The sequence below is a fragment of the Rosa rugosa genome, chromosome 5 (assembly GCF_958449725.1).
Source record: "Rosa rugosa chromosome 5, drRosRugo1.1, whole genome shotgun sequence".
Classification (NCBI taxonomy): Eukaryota; Viridiplantae; Streptophyta; class Magnoliopsida; order Rosales; family Rosaceae; genus Rosa; species Rosa rugosa.
This window is the reverse complement of record NC_084824.1, coordinates 55,161,019-55,179,216: the sequence shown is the minus strand read 5'-3', so window position 1 is coordinate 55,179,216 and position 18,198 is coordinate 55,161,019. Positions and strand designations below refer to the sequence as shown.

At 39.0% G+C, this 18,198-nt stretch overlaps 2 long non-coding RNA genes across 11 annotated transcripts; one reads left to right on the top strand and one right to left on the bottom strand.

Annotated features, from left to right (window-relative positions):
* Positions 1-6,269: 6,269 nt before the first annotated feature.
* On the top strand, positions 6,270-7,382 carry LOC133710416 (uncharacterized). The gene is made up of 2 exons (XR_009846648.1): positions 6,270-6,538; positions 7,068-7,382. It is a non-coding gene; the product is annotated as an uncharacterized LOC133710416 (long non-coding RNA).
* A 778-nt stretch (positions 7,383-8,160) lies between these two features.
* On the bottom strand, positions 8,161-17,737 carry LOC133708731 (uncharacterized). 10 transcript variants are annotated; one of them, XR_009846013.1, is made up of 17 exons: positions 17,444-17,703; positions 17,298-17,353; positions 17,175-17,210; positions 16,871-16,931; positions 16,670-16,750; positions 15,984-16,061; positions 15,513-15,579; positions 14,846-14,910; positions 14,392-14,482; positions 14,237-14,283; positions 12,426-12,645; positions 11,566-11,645; positions 11,089-11,228; positions 9,935-10,367; positions 9,241-9,351; positions 8,920-9,018; positions 8,161-8,613 (listed from the first exon to the last, which is right to left on the bottom strand). It is a non-coding gene; the product is annotated as an uncharacterized LOC133708731 (long non-coding RNA). The 10 variants fall into 10 exon arrangements; XR_009846017.1 differs by lacking the exon at positions 9,241-9,351 and having other exon boundaries at positions 11,566-11,677; positions 17,444-17,737; XR_009846011.1 differs by lacking the exon at positions 9,241-9,351 and having other exon boundaries at positions 12,426-12,746.
* Positions 17,738-18,198: the final 461 nt, after the last annotated feature.

The following is an 18,198-nucleotide window of genomic DNA, read 5'->3' as shown; positions in this document are numbered from 1 at the left end:
TTGTTTTGAGACTCAAGTTCACCTTGTGGATGGTTTTCGAAGTAAAGAAACTAGATTTAAGTCGATTACAATGAATGATGTCGCCTTTCATTGGCCATTGGAATTGTTTTAGGTTACTTTATAAAGCAGCAAAGCGCCTGATTGATTTAAAGAGAGTTGTTTCGGTCTGGTCAATGGTGGTCAATGTGGATGAAAATCTTGCTGTTCATGCATTTCCAGCTGTGGATTAAAATTGCTTAAGACAAAAATATGTTGTTCGACTCTAGATTACTGAACAATTCATAATCTAGGTGAATAGGTCTTTCAGAAGTAAACTGATGATGAGTTGCTCCCAGTAGAGGTTACTCTGTAGTCTATCCCTCTGAAAGGATGATTCTTGTTAACACCCAAATCTTTGTTGAGCCAAATCAAAATTATTTTCATTTCTGCATTTATTGTATTGAGTTTTGAATTACTTTTGTTCATACCTGCACTAGCAAGGCTAGTTTGCTACATCACCAAGCATAATTAACATCCTCTTTGGGACACCCACAAGCCATGGTGAGGCCCAACCGCTACTTGCATCTTGTAGCCCTATGTTCAAGCTACGCTACGGTATCCGGAAATCGCAAATCCGCCGCCGGGAATACACCTTTCCGGCCTTGCCAAGTTGCCTCCGCAACTAGGCATTTCTACACTAGAATAGTTGTTTGCTTGTCCCACATCGAAAACCATGTAAAGGAGATGGCTTCCTTCACCTATAAAAGGAATGCCTCCTCCCACTTAAACCCAATCCAATTCATTCACTCCATTACAACACACTTTGTAATCATGTTAGGCCGCAAGGCTCGACACACACTAGTATAAGCTTTCAAGTGGACGTAGTCTCCCGCTAAGGCGGAAGGTGAACCACTATACATCTCGTGTCAATCTCTCTCTTTCTCTTTACTTATCGTTAATTAGATCCCCACGGATCCAAGCATTAACATTGGCGCCGTCTGTGGGAAGCCGTCACACAAAGGCTTCGTCACACTTACCATTGAGTAAAGACATCTCAACATATCCTTAGCGGCCAAGTCAACGCCGACCATGGCTGGTCAGCGCCCGGCGGAGTCGGTCAACGCCCATCATGGCTTAATCAACTTTTGATCTCCGCTGACCATGGCGGGTCAACACCCAACTCAAAAGTCAACGCCCAACAGGGTATGAAGATAACGATCTGCTCCGCTGCACAGGTCTGATCAACATCACCGCCACTCCGCAGCTCCTCTTCGGAGTCCTCCGCCAACCTCCAGGTCACCGCCGAGCTCTTCCGCCGAGCATCTCCGCTGAACTCGAGCTCGGAGCCTCAGCTCTACTTTGCAGCTCCGCCAGACCCAACTGCTGCTCCCTCCGCTAGCCAGCTCTGCTCTACCAGGCACCACCGCTAGCTGGCGCTTCAACCGTTGAGCACCACGCTCCGCTCCGCTAGGCAAGCCTCGACCGGCAACGCTCCGGCAACCGCTAAGGCAACGCTCCGCCAGGAGCACCATTCTCCAATAAGCATCGCAGCCGCTCCGCTTAACCGCCGGCGAAGACCACCGCTGACTAAGAGCTCTGCTAACCAGCATCCTCCGCCGGCGAGTCTTCCGCCGGCCAACTAGTGGCCATCATCGCTGGTTTCTCCGCTGCCCTCTCCTCCGATGGCTACTCTACTAGCATCCTCCGCCAGACAGCTAGCTTCACCGCTAGGGGGCACCGCTAGCCAAAAGCTTCCGCTGAGCTCAAGGCTCCGCTAAACTCCAATTCCGTCGACTCTCCGCTGAGCTCGATCTCCTCCAACTGCCAGGCTCCTCCGCTGAGCTCGCTCTCCACCTAGCTCCTCTACCGCCAGCGCGCCATCCGCTAGCGACCCTACCTCCAGCGACCCCTCCGCCAGCGAGCCATCCGCCAAAGTGCCAATCACCAACAGACCTGCAAAATGCAGCAGCTAGCATCGACCGCCAGCACAAGCTCCGCCAGCCACCATGTTGCTAGGAGCAACCACCAGCGCTCGTCAAGCAATCAACTTCCGGCTAGCTCCCGGCCAAGCCAACACCGCTAGCAGCAAAACAACGCCAGATACCAACCATCAGCGGCAACCTAGCACCGCCGGATTCCCCCGCTAAACTCCTTAGCGGCAAGCACAAGGGCAGTCCGCCCAGCAGGCACCGCCAAACAGGCTTCCTCTCTCCCATCAAGCGCCTGCAACTTCACCACCATCGCCAGCGGATTGAGACACTGCCAGGTGGCAGCACCGCCAATCTCCAGCGGAAACTCATCCAGACCCCGCTAGCCAGCTCCGCTCCGCTAGACTGTTCACCGCCGAACTCCATCTCCGCTGAGCATCCCCCACCTGGTCTGGGCACCCATGGAGATCATCTGTTCACCATGGCCACCACCATTCCATCTTCGATCATCCTCTCCGCAGGTGCTCCGCTCCGCCGAGCTTCAACGCTGGCCAAACCTCCGCTCCGCCAGACAAAGCTTCCGCCAGCCAATCCTTCCGCCGGCGAGTCCTCCGCCAGAGGGATCACAACAGCCACCAGCCTCTTCTGGAACGCTACCGCTAGCACCAGCACCGGCCGTCACCTCAGCACCGCCAACTGTAGCCTCGCTAAGCTCTGAGACACCGCCGGCCAACTTCAACGGCAAGGCACAGCTCTGCCTACCCCAGGCCTCCGCCCACTGCAGGCCTCCGCCCAACTTCGACATCGAAACACCGCATCCGCCAGATAAGTGCCTTCCTCTTATCTCTTGCGCTCTTGCAATTTGAGCTACCGCTGATGCCATGACTATACATGTCTCTATAACCCTTAAGCATGCCTGCAACATGTTATTAGTTAGCAACTTTCCTACAAGTACATGCTACACACATACATGCTTAAATTCACTTTCATGTGACATTCATTGTGAACCTTGTGACACTTATAGCTCAATTAAACATGCTCGGATAAACGCTTGCGAAACGGTTACGACTCGCTTGGGTATCAAAGCATGGCCGCGACTCGCTTGGGCAACGCCCCGCACGCTCATACAGCGCCTACACCCAACTCGCTCGAACACCTAACTCGCTCCGCTTATCCAACATGCTTTAGTTACGCTCTCGGCTCACAATGCTTCATACATATGGTCTAGCCTCCGGGCACCACACTTTTTCACGTTTTCCTACATATGGTCTAGCCTCCGGGCTCCACGAGTCTATAGTCTACGACCTACCGCCGTGCGGCAGGGCGACGCCCCATTATCTCATGCACTTCATACATTAGTGCACCGCCGATGTAACTACATATATGAACTTTTTTGTCTTTTGTCATGCAGGACGGCGAGTCCCTTCTTGCTTGCGGAGCTCGGGGACTTGTAGGGGCCGTGCGCCTCTCGGATGTTACTTATGCTTGATGACTTCATGATTTGAACTCCCCAACCAAGAAGCTACTCTTACTCGGGGACTTCGGGGACTTGTTCATACCTGCACTAGCAAGGCTAGTTTGCTACATCACCAAGCATAATTAACATCCTCTTTGGGACACCCACAAGCCATGGTGAGGCCCAACCGCTACTTGCATCTTGTAGCCCTATGTTCAAGCTACGCTACGGTATCCGGAAATCGCAAATCCGCCGCCGGGAATACACCTTTCCGGCCTTGCCAAGTTGCCTCCGCAACTAGGCATTTCTACACTAGAATAGTTGTTTGCTTGTCCCACATCGAAAACCATGTAAAGGAGATGGCTTCCTTCACCTATAAAAGGAATGTCTCCTCCCACTTAAACCCAATCCAATTCATTCACTCCATTACAACACACTTTGTAATCATGTTAGGCCGCAAGGCTCGACACACACTAGTATAAGCTTTCAAGTGGACGTAGTCTCCCGCTAAGGCGGGAGGTGAACCACTATACATCTCGTGTCAATCTCTCTCTTTCTCTTTACTTATCGTTAATTAGATCCCCACGGATCCAAGCATTAACAACTTTCTTCCTCATCTTTTTGCAGGGATCTGCAGCTATAAGTACAATGTGGAGATACAAATGAAATGCTGCACTTTTTCTAGAGATGATATGGGAAAGATGGAAGAAAGATATGGTTGAATTAGAAGAAAGAAGTTTGAAATAATCCAAAAAAAAAAAGTTTGAAATTTTGTTAAGATAGACTGACGTTGAATGGATGTAATGGAATAGATGCTATGTTACTCACCCTCCTTGCTCCTCCATGTATATGGTCGGAAAATAATGACACCACCACCACGGTGGTGGTGCGCTGCCACTTGTGCCTCCAAAAGTGGTGGTGCATGGAAAATTTGCCAGAATTTCACTTTTTTCGCCAAAAGAGATCGAACACATGTATTGATATACATGGGTAGAAAGGAGACTACCATATTATTATCCAAAAAGAAAAAAAAGGGGAGACTACCATACTACAAAACTTCATTTCAATTACCATATTTGGGTTTATTTCCACAATCATGTTAATATTTCATTTCCACGATTCTATTCGGAAACTTCATTTCAATCAATCATATTTGCCAACTATTCAATTAAGCATAACCACAGCAAAGTGAACTGGATTTAACTTTCAACAAACTCGGAATTGAAATTCTGAAATTAGAGAATCAAATTCAATCACGCAAGAAAACCCCCAATTTAGTAAGTGATTAATGCCCCCATGAACCCTAACTTGTAATAAAATCTCTTGCGCAATGAAAACCTCGACTAAATCCACTCGCTTGAGTTAACCACTTAACCTCCAGAATCACCTTCCTTCTCCTTGTTGATGACAAACCCAATATGACAACCCGAAACCCTTGCATAAGCAAATCCCCAAATCAATCACATACAAAGATGCGAAGTGAATTTGAAGAAATTCTTTTCACAAAAACTCACCAACTAAGCCCTAAATTGAAAGAGAACGCACACAATCACGACATGCAGAACCTATTCTCTGCAACTCTCTCCCTCTCTTTCACTCTTTGTCAATGATAGAACGTAGAGAAAGGGAAAAAAGTCAGCAGAATATCGAAGTTGCCAGCAATCTGAAGCTCCCCTTTATCCAAGACTGTGCTCAATGACCAAGGACTTAGCAATTGCACTATTGATAACTCCCCTTTAAGGCAGTTAGGAATGGCACGTATATATGCTTTGCAATACGCAACAATACAACCAACCTCTGACAAGTCCTCCAAATCTCCTTGTAAGGCCGAGACCGCCATAGCGCAATCTGTTTCAATGTCCACAGCAGCAAAGCCTTGATGCCCAATCTTAGACATTAACAGAATCCTACTATGTGGTTGTAAACAGCAACCAACATTTCATATAGAAAAAATTAATTTGGTGAACTAATGTTGCATCCAGCTTATTCTTTTTCTTTTTTGAGTTATGATATATGTCTTAACGTTGCTTCACCTCTTAAAACTCGAAAAAAAAAAAAAAAAAAAAAATCAGGGAATCCTTGTATTTTCATTTTCTTCTGTCATGGCAACATTGGGACTGTAGCTCATATGGTGTTTCATGTCATGTTACGGCGTTGTTTATGTGCATTGCTCTCTTTGTAAAACCTGCATGTGATACATTGACATGCTGCATTTCAGCTAACTGCTAGTAATTTGAAATGAGCCATGGTAGCAAGTTATTTATGAGTAAATCTATTATTCGGTATTGAGAATTGAATATTGTTATTTCTTTCACAGGTTTATCTAGATGAAATCAAAGAGCAGGCTGGTCCAAAAGTTGGTGAGTCTCTCTTTTCCCACAAACACTAAGAAGAAAATTGGTTGGACTTTTTAGGAGTATATATATTCACCTGAAAGGTTTCCATCTTGAAGTATTAGCAACTTATTATGTCAGTTTAATTCCTGGACTGTCCATGTTGACATGCCATATATTCAAATTAAAGTGCGCATTTAGAGTTTAGGGTCACTTTTCGGTCGTATATCCACATCTCGACCGTTCAGTTTTTAGGTACTAATGTATAGATCATCTCTGTAAATTTTCAACCAAATTGATGATCGTTAAAGTATCTAACTCGCTTAAATCAATGAATGAACTGAATATATAAAACCTGAACCGTACTAGCTTTAAAACAGTTATCAATGCTTTAACTGAATTTCATATGCACATCCAAGATGAAGTTGAGTGATGGCAATAAATACACTTTGGAATTGAGATTTTTGTGAACATGTGTTGGGCTCGTCCAAATAATTGAAGACTTTAACTTTGGGAGCATCTAGAATGTTGAACATTTGGGCATAACATAACGAAAGGCCCAACTACAAATTCGGTAATCTGAGTGGTTAAAAGTATCCGACGGCTGAAAACATTATGTGGGCAGCTATATAAACGTCCTTGAACCCTAAAATCAGCCATCAATCGTCTCGATCGCTCGCAAACATGTTGTCGAAGGTTTTCTCTGTCACAAAGGCCATGCCCTGGTTTGCAATTTCGAATGCCGTTACTAAAACCTTAACTTTTGGATCTACAGCCTACTTTTTTTACCGTACGGTCCCGTTGTTTGGTGAAGTCATGAAATCGCAAAAGGCTGCAAACGAGTAAGATTTTTTTTTTTTTTTTTTTTATCATTCTAATTACTTCGAAATTTCCTAATTACAATTTTTAGATCTAGATCTTGTGTTGCCAACAATTTTAAGAAACAGATTTTTTTTTTCTTCTCCTCCTGATCCGTTCTGATATTCTCGTTCGTCTTTTATTATTATTTGCAATTTTCGGACATCCGTTGAATCTTGTGTTGCCAACAATTTTAAGAGATAGATTTTTTCTTCTTTTTTTTCCCTGATCCGTTCTGATATTCTTGTTCTTCGTCTTATATTATATGCAGTTTTGTTTGAATTTCAGTAAGAATTTATCTATTTTTGTAATCAGCAAAAATATAAATAAAGGTCACAGCAAATATCTTAGCTTACTCAAAAATCCTCATTGGCCGGTGTTTGACCCTAATTCAGTCTTTAATTTTGTTCAAATCTCTTCGGTGGTCTGTTGTTGTTGTTCTGTATTCATCATAAAATTGTATTTTGGCTAGCGGAAATTGCCCAAGTAACACTACTTTCCGGTTTATTGCAGGGCCTTTCATCAGTGCTGGTCCAGATCTCGATCCAAGTAACACCCTTCTGTTCTAAATGGGTGCAATGGTAATGTAATGTAATGTAATGTGATGTGATGCGATGGGTGTTGGAGGATGACTATTGCTTGAATAATTTTAAGACCTTGTAATTGAGACCTTGTATATATATCTGTTGCTTACTTTTGCGGTGTATGTTAAGGCCTCAGGGGCTTATTTGATCGTTGCCGCAAGTCTTATTTTGTGACTCATTTAGGATTACTAGCGATTCCATGTCTAATTTAAATTGAGTTATATAGTACTGTCCATGTTTTTAACCATTAGACCCAATATGGAGGCCTGCACCAATTTATTGCAAAATGTTTTCGTGGGAATGTAAGTTGTGTCAAGTCTCATGAGACTGAAAAACATCACTATTCATAGCAGTTACCACCATCACAAAAGAAAGAAAGAAAAAGGATGTTTTAACTAATAACATGTTAATTGTTTGAATGAGTACAAGGAAGAGATGATTCTCATTTAGGAGTTTACCAGCGACTCCTTTGTGTAGTGAAGAATACGAGGTAAGCCAAGTGTGGTTGTTGCAAACCAATGAATCAATAGGACAAGAAGGACCATTGACTGTTTGTTGGAGCAACAGTATTAGAAGAAAAGGCTCAGGTAAATTTGAGAAAGATAGCATTTGGGTAAGGAGGGTGGGCCTAGAGTGCTGCACGGCAGCATAAAGATTATGTAAATCAGTCTTTCACCTTGACATATAAATGTGCTAAGTAAGCCTAGAGTGCTCAAATTTTCCAAGAACCAGCAACATCTACATTGCAATATATTTTAATACATCAAAATTTGGTCTTAACTTCCTTGTGTCTATCTTTATAAAATGTGGTTTTAATTGTGTATTCTGGCTCATGATTTGGAATGAGCATTTTTTGTTATGATATGTTTGAATATTTTCTGAAATATATTATTTACATGCTATTATATTGCTTTATTGTTTGAAACTAGGAATGACAACCCGCGCCATAAAGCATTTCTGCATTATGTTCGCTAAATTCCATATGTTTTTTAAGTGTGTGACTCGCAAAGATAACTAAGATGTGATTAAATAAAAACGGAAAGTTGTTGGCAAATAACTGCATTTAGGTTGTACAACAAATATCAAGTTATTTCTTTCCAACTGAATTAACAACTAATAGTAATCAATTAAGTGAAGTTCTTATTTTCAAACAGATCTTTCACATGTTCGGTTAACATTTCGTACAAACCACAAGGGTCATTTGTGTATTGACCTGAACGTCGTCACCTTCATGCTTTGTAGAGTGGCAATTGCCTCCTACCAGCCATGAAGTACGCAAGAGTTCAAGAACACTTCAAGCTTATACATCAAGTTTCCCTTCTGACTTCTTCAATTGGTCCAAGAACTCTTCACCGCTGCTAGCAGCTACATTGTTGTGGGCACTGAGGGTGATTGTGATTCTACAATAGAATTGTGTGCCGTGCTCGAATGTCTCCAACTCCATTCAGAAAATCATGCAGTCGGATTATAGGTTTCTGCATATTCAAAGTAGAGCTCCTTAAAAAAAAAAAAAAAGTAAAAGCCTCCGCAGCCCCGACAGAAGTGGAAACTGTGCGACATACTGACATGTGAAACAAAGCAAAGACAGAAAGCCATCGAATCAAACCCAAAAAACAATAAATTGCATATAACGACCCTTCTATTGTAACAAAGGATTCCCCTTTTTTGTGGAAAAGGCCAATACAGACAGGACCTAGAGCATTTAAATTTTGAAAAGAAACAAATTAAAGAAATATGTAGGTTATATGATGTATGAGTTGAATGTAATTTTATTAGTTCACCTGGGCTGATGCAGGAAAATTTTTCATGCTTGAGCAAGAGCTGAAAGGTCTCAACATCTACTTCAGTACTGGAATACTTTTCTGAACTCATATGCATTTCTACGCACAATTACAAAATTCAAGTATATGATTAGAAACTTTACAGAAACTAAAACAATACAACATAATAAATAATCTATAATAATCAACCGACAATTAATAAAGGGGCTTACTATATGTACCCAGCAAATTTCTTAGTATACCCAGCAACCAAAAATTATTTTATATTTTCCCACTTTACCCTTGAAAAAAAAAAATGAAAATCTGCAATACACCACTCACCAGCCATCGTGCCCTCCTCTTTGATTCCTCCGGCAGAATTCTAAGTTTTAAACCAGCAATCAAATTTACAATACCTATCGTTGACTCGTTGTCCTTCCTTGGTATGGAATACTATACATACTTGCATCAGTTGCATGGGATATAATAAGAGTAGTATAAAGTTTATGAAGAAGAATTAATCAATTAAACAATGGAGGGGGAACTACAGTACAGATTGGTCATAGCCATTAATATTGTGGTCTTCTCTTACACAATTCAAAATGAAAGGAATAGAATCAGTTCTGCAATATGAAAGCGGTAAACTGAACACAAAAGCCGTGTGCAATGTCTTTGGAAAAAAGAAGAATTAACTATAGCAAATGTCTCCAATGGGGTTTATAGAATACCCAGAGTGTAATTTCAACTCCTTGCGCAAAAGAAGAATATCACAGAGATGGGAAAGAAGCTGCCAAATAACTGAGGCCTGTCAGCCGCATGGTGAAATGGGGGATGGCATGGTGGCTGGGTGTGATATCTGTTTCTTCACATTTTGAATAAGGGTAAAGTGGGAAAATATAAAATAATTTTTGGTTGCTGGGTATACTAAGAAATTTGCTGGGTACATTTAGCAAGACCCTTAATAAATCGTCTTTTCATGTTGAAATAATCGTCTTTGGCATAATATATGAACTAATGCATAATAGTACACACGTACCATATTCACTTCTTCACTCCGTGGGGGAAGATTTTTGAAGGTCATTGGTGACAAATAGAAGGTACATGACGATCATCATGCTGAGGCTTTTAAGGATCTGTAGTCTTTGTTGCTGTTGAGTGGACCTTGCTTTGAAGGCGTTATGCAAGGATATTCCCCAAGAGGAATGAAGGAGGACGCCCTCTAATTTCTTGCTTTTGGAGCTTTGATCTTAGTCCTTTAGGCCTCAATATCAGTTGCTCATAGAGATGTGAGAACACCAGCAGAAACCCACCCGCCAATACTGACAATATGATCTTTGCTACTACCACTAACAGCTCTTCTTCAATTTTTCTGACCTTCCATCTGCTGCTGCTTGTAAATCTTCCTTTCTCATCCTATGGTATATGACTGTTATTCTCACCGAGGTCTATGGCTCTGTTTAACTGTAAACCTAAAAAGGAACACGGTTAGCATCTTCCTTATTGCAACCAAACTAATGCAGCGGCATTCTTTCAATTTCTAAGCAACCATATATAAATCGAGCATATAAAATTCAATGCAGATAACCTGCATACTCAGCACTTTACATATAATAACAGTAAAAAAAGAATAAACTATCCAAATCCTTGCCCCTTGTAACTCAGTTCAGCAGAAGCAAGAGGCAACGAAGTGAAAATTGAGATTGACAATAAATGGGAGTGAATAGCAATTTGATAGAGAGCATCTACTAAAAGGCAGAGATAATCAAGTACACATCATACAGCAAAACCAATGTAAATGAGATGAGCATGTATAATATAATGTAAAGCATAAGGTAAAGACTTTGTTCCGAAAACAGATTTGAAAGGAATTGATGAATAAATATGCCAACACTGAAAATGAAAATCGATTCTGTTTCAGGCCATCATCTTTACAATCAGATAAACATGAAAAGAAAAGAAAAATATATCAGTTTTCATTGAAAGTCATCATACGTGCCATAAAAATCAGCAAAGAAATCGCTACCATAACTTCATGCAACTAAATACAGGGAGATCACTACCACCTATTGCAGATGATCAAAGGGTTTATATAGAAGTTCATGAATGTAAATGAAGGCAAATTCATCTTCATCTTGTATTACAATTAGTGTTTGATAGGACCTAATTCAAAATTGAGAAACTAACACTTACCAAGGTCCTCTGCCTTCTTCAACCTTTTCCAAAGCTAATCGAATGGTTGTTCAAAAGCTAATGAACTCACTGAGCTGCGGAGGCCCATTCATGATGCACTACTCCATTGTCTTCTCTGTTATGTCCAAATTTCACATAACCTACAGGAGCAGCAAAAAGTGTTTCATACTGAGAACCATATTAAGATAAATGATATTGTCTAAAACAGTCCCATATGTTATGAACTAATGATCCTCACATCGTACTTAAAAACATTCATAGATATCCATGTATAAACCACGAAAAGGAAAATCATTGGTGACAGGAAATACAAATCACCTCGAGCGAGAGAAAAGTGTATGTAAAATAACAAAAGTTAGTGATATGAAGATTGTTCAAAAATCTATTAAAGAGAGAAAAGTCAAAATACATAATAAATTTTAGAAAAGTATCGATGTTAATGCACAAATAAAATTTTTTACTTAAAACTTCACTCACCTTTCACACATAGAAGACCAAATTATTGTTCACTTCTCTATTGTTACCGACTGATTTCGGTTTTTGAGATAGAACTGAAGCTGCACAAAGTAGTTTTCAGAATGAGGTTCATCTATTACAGAATATGGATAAATACAATTGTTAGCATTGGTTAATTACCAAAAGGATATGAAGTAGTAAACTACCAAACAGATATGTAGTAAACTGTATATGCTTTTTGCAAATCTTGATATGAAATATATTAACTCATTTGGTTATAGTTTGATATTCATATGAATAAATGCTATGGTTAATATTGGTAGACATTCTTTTTCTTAGCAAATTGAAACACACGGATCAAAGAATATATATATATATATATATATATATATATATATATAAACAGTAAAACCAGCATACAATTAATCAAATAGCTTCAAGTGTTTTCAATTAATCAACCAGATTTGGAAGTGGAAGACAAACCAAATTTCTAAACTGTAAAGATCTATATCAATTGAAGATGAACAATAAGCAAAAAAAAAAAAAAAAATTAATCAATCAGAAACCAAAGTATATCAAAAGTAGCAGAAACAGTAAAAGAGAGAAATTTTCAAAACTGAAATTTTCAAAGCTGTCAAACGGACTAAATGGACAAATTAATGATAGAATAAAAGCAACTGAATAATCTCCCACTCCAATAAAAAAGGAATCAAAAACTTGGATCAAACAATTTGAATCAGATGGTTTCTTGCCCTTAGAGATACAACATCATTTTGGGTATAGATGAACAATCTGGTAAAACAAATTATCGTAATTGTTTGATCAAAAAATCAGTGCTTATTATATTGGGCTAATTCTATTCTATCACTATAAAATCTTACCAAGTTATGAGTGATGGGGATGTTGATGGGTGCTGTTGATGTCGGCGAAGGAGAGAGACTGATGTTGATAAAGGCTTCTGGAAATGGAAAAGTAATGGAGAAGAGACTGAGGTCTACAATGTTCTTGCTGCTCACAACTCTCTTTCTCTGTTGCTCTTTTTTGTAGTGATTTTTGGGTTTTGAGGTGGATTTTAACTTGGGGGTGCGGGATTAGAGTAGACTGCTTTAGAAAAGAGAAGACGATCAGATCGATAGACAGCAGAACAGAAAGATCTCAAAGGAGGGCAGAACCGTCTTTTCTGGCCCCAGGCACTGTTGAACCTAAAAAAAAGTATGTTGGAAACTGTGCTAGAAAGCGTGACAACATACTTTTCTTGGTAGTACAATGGAAAAGTATGTTGTCTGATCTACCAGAGTAAGTTTCTGATTTGGAAATTCCTAATAATCTGGACAATATGGAAAAGTATGTTGTCTGATCTACCAGAGTAAGTTTCTGATTTGGAAATTCCTAATAAGGGTCTTTCTAAATGTACCCAGCAAATTTCTATGTAGACCCAGCATAAAAAAAATTGTTCTATATTTCCAATTTTACCCTTACCTTTTCAACTACGTAAAAAGGTATATGAAGAAAATTTGCAATGCAATATGGAAATATGGTTCCAGCATAAAAAAAATTGTTCTATATTTCCAAGCTTCCTTCTCCGACTAAATTTTCTTGCTGGCTTTCATGACCATCCCTGTCCACTGATTAGTTTAACTTTTTCATCGTTTAGAATATTGGGTTTCTGAGTTGCTCCATAAGGTTGAGAACAAAAATTGTGTAGGCTGTGAATCATGTCAGTTTGACATAAAACGGTGTGGCTTCGTTAAAGAGGCAATTGCCAAGATGATAAAAGATCAGAGACATGCCAATTGATAGTTAACGATTCAATTTGGAATTGCAAAAGTAGTTAAATAAAATAGAGAATGATGGTGGGTTCAATCAACACCATGAAACCATGAATATAATTTTCATCTAGTAGCAGAAGGGAAACTATTCAAACTAAGCCAACTGCTCACGGAGGAGAGAGAGATAAAAAAATAAGCCGAGTGCTCAGGGAAGATAGAGAGAGAGAGAGAGAGAGAGAGAGAGAGAGAGAGAGAGAGAGAGATCAAAAAAGGGTTGCTGAGCCATTGCTTATCACGCGGTCGCAACAATCGCCGTCGCAAAGGAGGCCACGGAGGTCCCATTTTTGCAGTTCTGACCTCATATTAATGTTCCCTAATAGAATAGCCATATATGGTTGATTTTCACAATTCTGTATGGGTATTGGAGAGTTCAGTTGTTTGCCTTATGGTTTCCACAGAGGGAGGAAGAAAATGCTGCTGGAGATCAAGGGAAAGAGCCACCGGCGGCGGTTGGCTAAGGAACTACAAGCGTGGTGCTTTGTTTTTTTTTTTTTTTTTTTCTCCAACTGTACAGGGACAATATTGGAACAATTTGACATAAAATATTATTGCTGGGTCTACTTAGAAATATGCTGGGTACAAATAGAAAGACCCTCCTAATAATCTGAACCTTTCACATTCAAAAAGTTGTATTTCGGCATACTCATTATCAGTTATTTCTACCTTCCTTTCAACATTTGCCTTCATTCTAAAACCATATCTTTTCCTTTGAAGAGACCATTGTAAATATGCAGATAAATGAATTCATGGAAAACACAGATAGGCGGACCATATAGCGCTTATTAAAGAGAACAAACAATTTAACCGAACAATGAATATTTCTCAATCAATTTAAGATACAGAAAAGCTGATAGCACACGTACCTATGATGGCTGTGCATTTTGAGACGCCAACAACTTGTCACCCTTTGCTGCATTACACAAAATAACAAATTAGAACACTGAAAGCAAATCAGTCCCATGAATATATAACCAGCAAGCTACAGCTCAAACTCCTAAGAGATTTTAAAGTCATAGACCTGGGAACGTTCATGTCGTCTTTTCAGCATCCCAAAGTCGTCTATTATGGCATTCAAGTCTTGAACCTTCAAACTTCCACCTAATCTGAAACTGTAAAATTAATCTGAGTTAGTCAAATTCCTATATTTCAGACGTGCTTCACCTTTTAAAATGTTTCTTTAATAGGAACCAACTACAAAACTTAAACAAAAAATACACATACAAAAGAACAATATAAAAAAATAAAAAATAAAAAACAGATCATGTGGCGCAATTGATACAACATAAATGTATAGTGTGGAATGGCTATAACAAAGCCTCATTTTTGGGGCTTCAATCATATATGGAAACAGCACAACAACACTTTGTAAATGTCTTTAATAGTTGCATATTAATTCACACAACATAACTCTAAATTTTTATTTGAGAGGAAATTTTCAGCAGAAATAAAGAGTAAAAGGAAAAGGAGATAACCTGACACCAAATAAAACCACAGACTTTCAACACAGAAATTAACTTTCAGCAGTAGTATGTGAAACCTGCAAGAAAAAATGTATCAGAACAAATTGGACATAAAAGCAACAACTACATAAATAAATAAATAAACAAAAGTATTCATAAAATTGAATACAAAAATCCAACAGACCATGTAACACAAATCTGGTGCCATAGATAACCATATAAATAAATGACAATAAATTCAAATTCAAATGCTCAATAGGAGCTTCATTCACATAGCATTCATTTAATAACAATCCATTGAAGATCAAAGTACAGAATACAAACTGTTTGTTTTGAAACTGAACTATTATTAAATGGTTCATAAAGGCGAAGAACTTGGTCATTCTAGTTTTTGATTGGAATATATAGGATTAAGAGTTTATGCATTTCGGATCAAGGGTATTAAGAAAAACTAAGCTCAACACACAACCAGTACAGTTCTTGTAGCTCTCTGTAAAAGTAAAATTTGAATGAACATTAACTTTGAATGAAATTAAAAAAAAAAAAAAGTAAAATTTGCAGTTACATGAACCTAAGTAAACTATTAGGCTTAGTAATAAACTAAATCATTAGGATGGAAAAGAAAGGATTGAAATGAAAATATTAAAAAGGATTGTGACTCAATTCAATGAGTACTTACCAATGCCGGTGAGTTGAGCAAAGTAAAGAACTGCTTGTTCTTTGTCAAGCCTCCCTTGAATATCTTTCTGCACAAAAAGAATGATGGAACCCATTAGCTTATTCTTGACGTATTAGCCTATTGCCTGCAATCAGGATTCTGCTTAAGTTTTACCATTGAATTTCTATTATTCGACATGAAGAATGGTATAAACTCTTCTGATACTCATTCTCTCTTCACCAAAAACAAAATAGGGGAAAAAACAAACCACAAAACAAAAAAGAGACAGAGAAAAAGAAAGGCTTTGAAAGAAACCAACCCCAAGAATCAGCTGCCCAAAAACTGGAAAAGACACAAAATGAACTAACAATCTAAACCATAGCAATCATCATAACCAAAAAAAAAAAGGTTCTCAAAGCTTGAACATTGAATCTTAAACAGCTCTCTAGCAACATGAGAAAGAAGTGATCATCAATAGGGAAAGAGAATTACCTTGCTTCTAAGGGTCTGGGAGAAAAATATCAAACTTTCTAGATTCCTAGTGGCTTCATGAAGCAAGTTATCAGCAACCTAAGAGAAAAGCAACACATTAGAGCTTGTAAAAAGCACAGCGACAGATTTTACTTGATAAAAAAAAAAACACACAAAAACCATCAAGAGATAGCCACAGTAATACACTCAACTCAGAAAGGAACAAAAAATGCAATACAAACAAACAGGTAATAAACAAAACCAATCATATTCGACAGAAACTAAACAGGAAATCGGGGAAGTTGAAAAATGAATACGGCATCTGAGGCTTTAAACTCCTACTAAAGCTGAGTTTACTTCTTATGAAATGAGCAATCTATTTCATAACTTGTTTTTGACCGAACTAAGTCTAATTTGTATGTTTGTGTTTCATAGTAAATAATCGCAGATTCTGCAAATTTTGATCTCCAATCACAATAAAGAAGGCTAGGTTAAAAACAGATGAGCATGGTAGGCTTGAAATAATTTATGCAGCTGTACATTGTGTGAGTAAATCAACAAAACAATCTCAAACTAAACATTAGTGCAAACTGTCCCTTCGTATATGACCTCTCTTTCTCTACATTAAGCTTATTTTGTTCAGTTTGTATGAATAGTATTGGAATTTCCAGGATTGAGAAGAGAAATTTCCAGGATTAATAGAGAACCTCAAATCCAAATCCGAATTGGCTGGAGACATCTTATATTGATCAAGTGATCAAGTTATCACAACCTCAAATCCGAATTGGCTGCACAAAATTCCAAACCGGAAAATCGATCAGAGCATTTGAAGACGTGAAAAAAATAATTTACCAATTAAACCAAAAAATTGATATAAAAAAAAAATTTAGGAATGGAAAACCAATTACCCAGATAAGTTTTCAGCTTCCTCAAATCAAAATCCAAACACCGAGATTCGTCATATTATGTCTGGAGACGAAGAGGAGAGTTAATAACATACTAAAGATGATTAAAGAAGAAAGAAGGAAACGGCAAAAAACCAATCACAAAACAGCAATTATGCCCCTCACAGTCTCACAGCACTAACATCAGTAAAACCATCCCCTTCAAAACATGATAAATAAAATCACTTGTACCCACCACCCAAAATTTCCCCGTTCTTCTCGAAATCAAAACCCAAAATTCTCAAACAACAAAAAATCACAACTCTACCTTGTAATTTTTTCAATCAACCGTCCAGAATCCAAACTGCAGGACAAACAAAACACCCAAAACATCAAAACCCATATCAGTCAAAAGCCAAAGTTTTGAAATCACCCAAAATCAGAGCCTCACCTTGAACCTTTTCGAATCGATCACTCAAATCCCAAACTCGAGCACAAACAGTACCGCTAAAACATCAACACCCATATCAATTCAAAGGCAACCACAACCAAAAACCCAATGAAAACCCAAAAACATAGAAATCAATAAAACAATACCTTCAGTCTGTGTGCCTCTCCGATTAGAAATTTGGGGCTGTAGTCAAAACCCAGATCCCTCTCCCACTTCTTTCCCAGTGTGCCTCTCCGATCAGTCTCGGGATGAAGAGCAACTAAAGTCGTGCTGAGATGAATTCTTTATCTTTCCTGAATTTTACCTCTCTCTCTCACTAATCCTCTTCATGGTTCTCTTGAACTCTCTCAGGATTGTGCTACAGAAGACGTACAGCTGTCGGGGTAGAGAGCGAGAGACGGAAAATATCTAGAGCTGTAGAGGAAAAAACGGAGGGCAAAAGCGTAAAAATTGTAATTCAGAACAAAACAAAGGGCAAAAGCGTCAGTTTACTGTTTACTAAAATGAACAGGCCTTGTGAACAGAGCTTTCTGGCTTTCTGCTTTAGATGTATGTATAATAACTAGCATACGTGCCCGCGCGTTGCTGCGAGTTTTGGAACGGACTGTGCAAGTTTTGAAAGACAGAATTTAGTTAATATATATAAAACAACTGCTGTTAAAACAGCTTCTCAAAAATACATCGATTCATGCTCCATATCAAGAGCTAACATTACCATTAATATAGATGTTCTGGTAATGTTCAAATATATATTACAAATGCTGTTAAAACAGCTTCTCCAAAATACAGTGATCTACTTATAGACTAACCTAGTGACTATCAAAAGTGACGTCAGTTGCTGAGAGGTTGTTAGCCTAGTGATGATTGTTTGGCTCCAAAACCAGTTGGCTCGCAAACTGTC